At 39.5% G+C, this 9,149-nt stretch overlaps 1 long non-coding RNA gene across 2 annotated transcripts in view; it reads left to right on the top strand.

The window, feature by feature from the left end:
• Window positions 1-7,676, top strand: part of LOC108449527 — a 12,911-nt gene extending 5,235 nt beyond the window's left edge. Inside the window, exons 3-5 of one of the 2 annotated variants that reach the window (XR_001865695.1) lie at window positions 1,152-1,267; window positions 3,069-3,266; window positions 6,566-7,676. This is a non-coding gene — a long non-coding RNA (uncharacterized LOC108449527). Of the gene's footprint in view, window positions 1-1,148; window positions 1,268-3,068; window positions 3,267-6,565 lie in introns of both variants that reach the window. The other variant, XR_001865696.1, reaches the window with a different exon arrangement.
• Window positions 7,677-9,149: the final 1,473 nt, after the last annotated feature.

The following is a 9,149-nucleotide window of genomic DNA, read 5'->3' as shown; positions in this document are numbered from 1 at the left end:
GTATTTTCCCCACACTTCTATCTCCTCTACCACACTGGAAGTGTCCTCTCACACCTGCCAAAAACACTCAAGTAATTGCAGTCTGCAACCTCAAAGAAATTACATTTCCAACAAATGTGTACTATGATAGAAAGTGGAGTTTTTCAAGGGGCACAATAACCCAGTGGCAGTCTCAGAGGTTGAGCAAAGCCTTATGTATGTAGCTGCAGTAGGCTGGAAGTAGAAGAATAAGATAAGAATCTTATCAAAGCTTCTTTCTCAGAAGTCTTGGAGACTAAAGTCTTGAAGAACTTCTCAGATGTCACCCACAGCACTACTGAGGACAAAATCTCCATACCTTCTTTACCTGTGGCATACTTGCTCACCTCAAAGGAATTAGTGACCAAGGAATAATGGTCAGAGGCTGCAAGACTCTAAAGAATGGCAGTCATTTACTTGGACATGGCTCTGGGTTCTGAAATCTCATGTGAGGATGGTGAAAGTATGGCACCAACTCACAGAAGATGGCCTTGATGATGCCCTTCAGCATCCAAAAGCACTCACCACTGGTTATCCTGTCTGTCACAGTCAGCAGAGTCCCAAGCGTTACATTTATTTTAAAATTTGTATCTTATATTCAGAAAACACTGCAGCATTTGAGTCTCAACAAAGTATTATGGAGCAACAGTGGCATTTTTATTCTTCCAGACCAAAATTACTGAACTGCTCAAACATGATCTTCACAAAGCATCACAAACACTCCTAGAAAAACATTGTCATTGCAGTACTTGGTCAGACCCATGACTGGTCTGGTCTGATAGGTAATGTCAGTGGAGAGTAATGCCAAATATCCATGAGTAAGTCTCATGACTCAACTGTTACTTCAATAATTGGGGGTGGCTGAATATACATGATTGGAATTTTGTCAGGCGGTGATGATGATCTCGCATATCTCCACAAAGTTGTTAGCTCTGACACAATTAAAAGTATTAACCATGTGTGCATTCCTTTTTAATTACATGTTTAACCCACCAACAACTTACTGAAACAACAAAAACTGAAAAAATAGCTTAATTTTTTTTTTAATATTTTGAACTCTAAGGATGCTAATCTAAGAATATTACTCACCATCTTCTTTTATCATTTCTATGTTTGCTTGTTTTCTGGAGAAGTGCATGTAAACACTTACTAGAAATGCTACAGCTACTTCAGTCCTGCTCTAAGAAAATCTTCCAGAAAGACTTTGCTACCAATGCAAAAATCCAGGCAGAAGCTGTGTAACTGTGAGGTAATATTATGATTCTTTTCACCACTCTGGGTTAATGACAAACTGGGTGCCTTTTAATTCAATTAACCCTAAATAAGGGATATGGGAAAAAGAGTTGTTGTAATTTTTAAAATATTAAATGGACCTCATCTCTTTTTCTCAGCTTCATAATTTTTTGATTGTGAAGAGCAGCTCATTGCATACTAGTGGAAATGCAAACGCTTTGTTTTAAGAGAATTAGGTTAATTTTCCAGACTGGCTTCCTTTTGAGGTCTCTTCATTACCCCATCAGCCACAGCCAGTCTCTGCATATCCTATGCCCCTCATCAAAATGCATTTTCCTCAGCCTGTAGCTCAGCACCTACAGCTCATTCGATTGGGGTATTATGCATCTCCTCATCAGCCTCTTCTGTATGCACTGTCCATATCTACATCAAGCCCCTCCCTCTGTACCCTTTTCTTTCTCATCCTTTGTTGAAGCCTGCATTTATTTTCAAAGACTCCTCTACTCAGCCTTTTATGTGCGGTGCTTTAAATCCTTTTATTCCCCTGAGCATTCCCAGCTATCCATTCTTTCCCAGAGAGGAGGTGGATCTTCCTTGAAGTCATTATTCAGGGAAAGAAGACTAGGCCCCATGATTTGATTGATTTCACAAGTCATTTAAATGAATAGTATGTAGGCACAACTAGCAAATGCTTGTTAAAATGGTTAATTTGATCATTTCTTTTCAGTGATAGTAGGAGAACAAAAAAATCACAAAATGGGTAGCTGAGCAAAATGGCAAGAATTATGTTTTTTCCTTTGAAATAATATTAAATGACAATATAAATCCTATAGAAATACTTATGGGATATTACTATATCTACCAAGAGTTCATTATGTCTTACATTATTAGAATGAAAGGCAAAGAAATGAGTGATTATGTTATGATGTTAAAGCTGCACCAATTTTTAGTTAAGCAATTGCATTACTAGCAGTGCAGTGTGCCAGAAAAATGACTGGTTCGGTGACAAAAATCCTTTTCTATTACAAAGCCCCTTTTAAGATAATTAGCAACGGGACAGAAAATAAGATACAAACTATCTATAAATGTAGGAAAAATGGGAAATTATTCTGATGATCTAAATTTGCCTTAAGCATTTGCTTGTATGACAAAATCACTACAATGATTTGTCTAACCTAGTGGTCTTCACACAGAAGAGGTTGAACACTTAAGTTGAGTAATAGGACAGGAAAGACAGTGACAAAGCTCTTAAAATTTTTTTTTCCATGATCTGCCTCACTTATGTACTGTTTCAGTCAATACCAGAAATTTTGTAATTACTGAGAGGAAAAAAAAAAGAAAAAAACCTTTTTCCTTAAAAATAAAACAGTCTACGATCAATTTATTTAAAACGTAAACAACTTTCTGATTTTATCTGAAAGACTTTGGGAAAACGCTACATTGGCTTTAAGTGATCAGGCTAGGTTTCTGTTCCCAAATATTTGGGTGTGATTTCCAATGGCTTTATCGGGAGTGGCACCTGTAATCCTTGAATGGAGAGAAAAATACGGATATGGAAGTAGAGATTCCAAAGTCAGGTCTGACCGTGTCTGCAAACAAGCCTGTGACAATTGCTGAAAGTATGGTTGGAACGTGCACCACTAAATTTTGCCAGGTGAGTGCACTGATGACAGGCATCCTATGTTTGGAGACCTCATTCAGGTGTAAATGCGTTCCTTAATAGCAGAGCCTTAGTCTTAATGCCGGAATTTCCTATGGGCTCAGCGTTTGCTAACCTCCAGCCCTGGTCCCTAACTTGCCTCTCTTTGTTCTAACAGAGCAAAGGAGCTGCAGTAACTCACCACTCCTCCCTGGCCAAGGACTTCTCCCCAGCACATCCCCAGATGCATTTCAGCCAGCAGTGCCAAACCCTTTGCCATCACCTTTGGCAGCTCCAATCCTAGAGGTGCCACAGGGGTGGCTTCTGTGCGGAAATCCCCAGCTGCCAAAAGGCTTCTAGGAGCCTTGGGGAAAAGGTACAACATTGCTTTAAGGACTACATTAAAATGTTTTTGAAGACTTATTGCAGTTGGCCATTTGATTAAATTGCCATAAGGCACTCCCTTTAGTAGCACAAGCGTGGTTCCCATGAGGGACTGTTTCTCCTTGGTGGTTAATCCTTCAATTGTGTATTCTCTCTGTCCATAACTTTATTATACTCTTAACAAGAACAGAGTCATATTTCATACTTCTCCTTCTAGCAGTGATCGGGAGGCACCTTGAAGCTGGTTGTCATTATTAAGCTTGCCTACACTCACAAGCAGTTTGCTAACACTTCCCAGACCAGACAGCAATGACCCTTTGTTCCATGTTAAGCCCTGAGCTTATCAGAGCTGTGGCAGTGGGTCCATCTTTATCACAGATTTGCTCATTTCTTGATTGAAATTCCTTAGATCTTTCTGAAGTCAGCTGGGAGTAGTGGCTGAAATGAAAGGTCACTCTTCCTGAAGTCTATGCAAAGCAGTGATTGCAGCAAAGCAAGTATCCTTTAGGATGTATAGTGCCTTCCATACTCTAGTCTCTTATATGCATGCCAAGATATGTTTGTGTAACTTTTATTATTTATGCTCTAGACGTCATCAGTTTTCCATATTAAAATGTGATGATTTCATATTCACTCTGTGGCAGCATATGCTGATCATTCTGAAAAATATTAATCACTTTTCTACGGTTTCTATTCTATACAGCCATTGTTCCATCATTTCTATCTTTGCAGTGGATGAAAACTTACCCACTGGTGTCATTGTAAGATGATAGTCTGCTACCAGGGTCTCACTAGCAGCATAAAGTATGTGTTTAAATAATTAATTTAATAAAGAAATAGGAACTCAGTGACAGGAAATAGCATTATAAACTTTAGAACACCAGGAGCATAATTAGTACTGTGGCATAATGATGAAAGAAGGCAATAAAATAATTTTACTTCACTCTGTAATTCTTCAAGCACTGAAAATTAGCTTGTCAGCAGGGAAGGGTTGGTTTCCTTTCTTTCAATTTCATCTCTATGCTGTCTTAATGTTATTTTCTTTTTAAAAGAACACAGACCACAGTGAATATCATATAAATTAATTTTGAATTTGCATGGTACATGAATGAATGCCTTTTCTCAGGCTGAGAATCTCACATTTAAGAGAGTTTTTAGTGTCTGAAGAATCACTGGTTCTGTGGTCCCAGGAAAAATCGCAGGATGTGACCATTTGATCTCTGCCAAGCCACAGAGGCTCAGGAGGGTGGAGATAATACCATCACTCCACCAGCCTTATCCAAAGCAGAGAGGGATCACACTGGTGGCAATTTGACAAATTCAGAGTGACGAGAAGAACCAAAATGTTTGAGATACTAAATTTAGTGGAAAACAAAATAACCTAATATATTATCAAGTAATGGTGGATAAATGATGTAAAGGAACAAAACACTAGAACAATTAGCATAAAAACAAATTAGAAACAAAAGATCAAAGGACACCAAGTGCCATCTCCACTTTCTGTGGATGCACTTGTCAAAATATCCCCTGCATTTCTACCCTATATTAGAAAGCCATTATTTAAAGTGCTGATCAGAAAGATCATTGTGCCACAGGTGTGGAAAGATGCCTGGGGACCCCATGGACAGATGACTGGGGGTAGGATTGGAGGAAACTGAGGAGTTATATTCACATCCTAACAGAGGTTATGCCAGTACAGAAATGAAAGGGTAAAATACAGTTGCTGCTCAGAGCAGTGATTCCCCATACAAACGATCTGCAGCTGTAAGCACCTGCTAAGGGGGATGGAATGGGTGGAGCAGTGTGGAGAAACTGCCAAGCACCTGCTAAGGGGGATGGAATGGGTGGAGCAGTGTGGAGAAACTGCCGCCAGGTGCTATTGAAATCTTTGCAGAGAGGGGAACTCGATGGTGAAATTGGTCTCCTTGGATGAACTTGGTTCATGATACAGTTGTAATATTAACACACACCTCCATCCCGAAGGCACAACCACCCCTCACTGGGCACGAGCTCTACATTTTTTTAACTGTTCCTTTAAAAGCAAAGCAAGGGGATTTTTACACCAATCAAAGGTATATATGACTAAAGTCACTCAAGCTCCACCTAAACATAAAGAAATGGTACAAGCTGAGCATGGGGGAAAGTTAGGTATCAGTACTGTACTTGATTAATAACCATTTTACTGTTGGATATTTATTTCCTGTTGCCTGTATTTATAATATATCTACGATACCAAACTGAAACATATTGGATGATATCCAATTCTGGATGCAATCTGATTCCCTGCTTTTCATTTACCTTTATCTTCAACAGGGTACTGGAATTCCAATTTCTTTAGAAAGAGAACAGTCAGTCTGAGTTTCCATAGATAGTCAGTCAGTTTGCTGCCATTTCATTAAAACCTAGTTTAGACTGAACTAAACACTTCTCTGAACTAATTAATCTGACGTGGAAAACTTCAGAATACTAAATCCCTGATGGTCTCATTTTACCTTAATAAATGTAGGCAGATGTATTAACATCTTATAGATTCATGTCTTTGTGGTATAAAAATGCAATAGAGAAAAAAAGGCAAGACCTGACAGGGATCTAAGTTTAATGGAGCCAAGCTTGGTCAAGAAATGGGACTGAGTTCTCCTATGAGAAAGATGGACATGAATTACAGGCCTGGAAGATAGGATTTGGTGATGGGATTTAAGGCAACTCAGAAAGCCATTTAGTCTGTTCCAGATGGCGAAGGCAGCATGGGAGAAGGAGCTCAGTGCCAACTGTGGCAAAACAAGCAGGGGAAACACAATATTTAAACAATTTCTACTGAATTCCATAAAAAGCCTCTATTCAAAAAGTGTCAGGGTTGCAAAGTTGTGTTTCCAAGGATAGAAAATGCCTTATTTAAAGTTTCCCAGACAAATTAAATTTGTAACTCTTACATGCACTGTAAAACCTTCAATTACAGGATAACATGTACCTTTTTACACAATACCTTTAGCCTTTCTGTGCACATGGATGGCATACATTTAACGAGCAACGATTCATTAGCTTGTTTTATCCTCACTGCTAAGTGCACGGCCTCATGCCTCATTTACTATATCCTGTTCAAACTCTGGCCTGAATACACAATTAGTAACATCCTCATAGGATCACCCATGTAATTTATTGCCATACTACTTAGTGCTTCACAAACATTAATTAGTATCTCTAACCTCCTTGTAAGGACAGGTCATTTTTCTTATTTTTATGTTTTAGTATAGCATGAGATGACAAAGGACTGATTTTTTTTTTTTTTTCCAGGAAAGCCCACATTTCTCTCTGGTAGATTCCTATATATGTCTCCTCTAGAATAAATGACCGTTCAACCACTTCCTTTTTCCATCCCTGTGTGAAGCTGGAACTCCTTCCTCTTCAGGAATATCATGTCATTTCATATGTCATTTCATATCATTCATTGATTGTTTGGGTGCAAGTCTATCCCACTGGGCCTTCTGCAGCCTGCCCAGGCATTTCCTTGAGCAGCAGGGTGAGAAAGTGAACAACCACCTTTCTACACCTATTCTTTGAAGGAGACAAGTGTGTAAGCAGAGTCAGAACACAGGTGTACTGAGCTTCTTTTATCATGATTCTGCACATTCACGTGAGCTACCTTTAATTTTAGAAGTTGATATTTGCACTGCTCCCTGTGAAGCTGAAACAATCCTGAGTTGCTGCCATAACTGGCAGGAAATTTTTCCAATAGAAAATAACATCAAGCACATATTTCATTCCTCTGCCTTCCCAGACCCATTAGATCCCAAGTTTAGCAGAAACATTGCACACAACTCTGTGATGAGCTGTAGCAGAAATATCAGTCTTGGTATGGATAGAGCAAAAGTGGGAATGTGTGGATGTGGGAGAACAGGAAGAAGTAGAAGAAAAAGCCATGAAAGAAAAGCAAGCGTTAATGGCATCTAAATTAGTAGATCATAAAGTCTCTGGCACAACTATCTGCAGTTTCTATTTACAGAAACACCCAGATTGAGAAAAACAAAGGACAACCTAAATACAACAGCCTACACCCAGAAAGAGACTAAAGAGCAATGAGTTAATCAGCAGTTTTACCTAATGACTCACACAGGTGGGACAAAAGGAGAGACAAACACATTTCACGGTAACTTTTGAAATGTGTAAAAGACACGTTCACAAGCCAGCCACATGGCTGCCATTAATAAGAACAACCCAGAAGACACTATGAGAATAGCGAGCTTCCCCAACTCTTTGTGACCACAAATATTTTTGGACAGACCACGTGCAGACACACCTTGAAGCTTCCCGATAGGAAAGAATGAGTAAAACTAGGAGGAGAATGCCTATGCTGTGCCTGAGTGATACCTGGCTCGTACAAAATAAAATTACTTTTCCTTCTTAAGATGCCTCTTGTCAAAGGTTGCTCCATTAGTTAAGATTAGCAGAACAGTTCTGGATGCTGGTTGCTTCTCCATGGCTCCCCTCCCACCAAGTGAAGCCTCAATGTTGGCTAAGCACCAGCACGTGCTCACAACTGTGATTTCCTTGCAGAAATCAGGTTTGATTTGAGCCCCAGGTCAGATGATGGAGAAGAACCAGCACATGGTGAATGAAGGATTTTGGGTGGGCATGGGTGTATGTCTCTGGTTCTCGTGCAGGGACACAGCTGCAAGCCAGCATCTGAGCACTGCACAAGGAATGCTACGCAGATTTCAAAATATGATCTCACCCATCCAGCATCACTCCCTGGCCCTTCATTTGGTCCTCTGTAATCACTGATAAGCTGTGTCGGTTGCCTCTACTTCTGCAGAAAGATGACATCCATCTCCACTCCCAGATGCCTGCAAAGTTTTAGGTCATCAATCCACTGAGGCACCAGCTAAACTTCATTGGTTGGGGAGGTGATTTTAAATACCAAAGCCTGCATAGTCTTTACGAATAGTCACTCCTCCCTTGACTGTTAATGACTTTGCAAACTCCCGTTGCATTTAACTATAGTACACGCCTTTAAACCTTTTACAAGATTGTGGTAGTCACCCATTCATGATTTATGGTCGAGCACTAAAATATTCTGCAGGTAACTGTAACACTAGAAAGCGTTAACAAGTATCATTCACATAGTGAGAATTTCGTATGTGTTCTAAGAAACTTGTGACATCAGCATAATGAGCATTTTAATTTTCAAAGCACTTTTAACAAGAATCGATCCAGACAGGATCATTGTGACAGAGGTAGGCATTGAAAAGAGATTCAAACTATTTCATTTCCACACAGCACTGCAAATAAAACCCTGAGTTACAGCCTTATGCCATCAGGGCTGAAAACTCTGCTTACATATGAATAAGTAGTAGACACTGCAGTTGTATTTTCCCGTATACCATACTTACTTACCCCTTACAGGTGAGCTTTTAGCTTGGGCTGCATTAAATTACTGCAGAACAGGCTGCAATCAGACACAGCAACCTGATTATTGCCAGGCCAAATAAATTGCTTCACTTCATGGCTAGCTACAAATGTCATGCTCGGTCACAATCAACGTTCACAGAGAATTAGGTTATTTTCTATATCTTAAAGCTAATCCTTTATTGTAAAACAGGTCCATGCACCATAAGCAAATAGAAAATAACAGTAAACTAAATAACAAAGGACTAGTTTGTTTCCTCTGCTTGACTTCAGCAGTGCAAGGGGACTCCAGTGAGAATGATAATCGTGGCAAAAGACATTACACAGAACAGCTGTAAAATTAGTCTAACAGTCTAAAGCAACAGTCATCCATTAGGTTCAACAGTCCTTAAATATTTTCCAACCCAATCAAGTTCCTCATTTGGTTCATTGCACAAATAACTATGCTGGCACAGAGGGTGGAAAAGAGTGG

The sequence above is a fragment of the Corvus brachyrhynchos genome, unplaced genomic scaffold (assembly GCF_000691975.1).
Source record: "Corvus brachyrhynchos isolate BGI_N302 unplaced genomic scaffold, ASM69197v1 scaffold209, whole genome shotgun sequence".
Classification (NCBI taxonomy): Eukaryota; Metazoa; Chordata; class Aves; order Passeriformes; family Corvidae; genus Corvus; species Corvus brachyrhynchos.
Note: the sequence above shows the minus strand (reverse complement) of the source record. Positions and strands in the feature narration are given on the sequence as shown.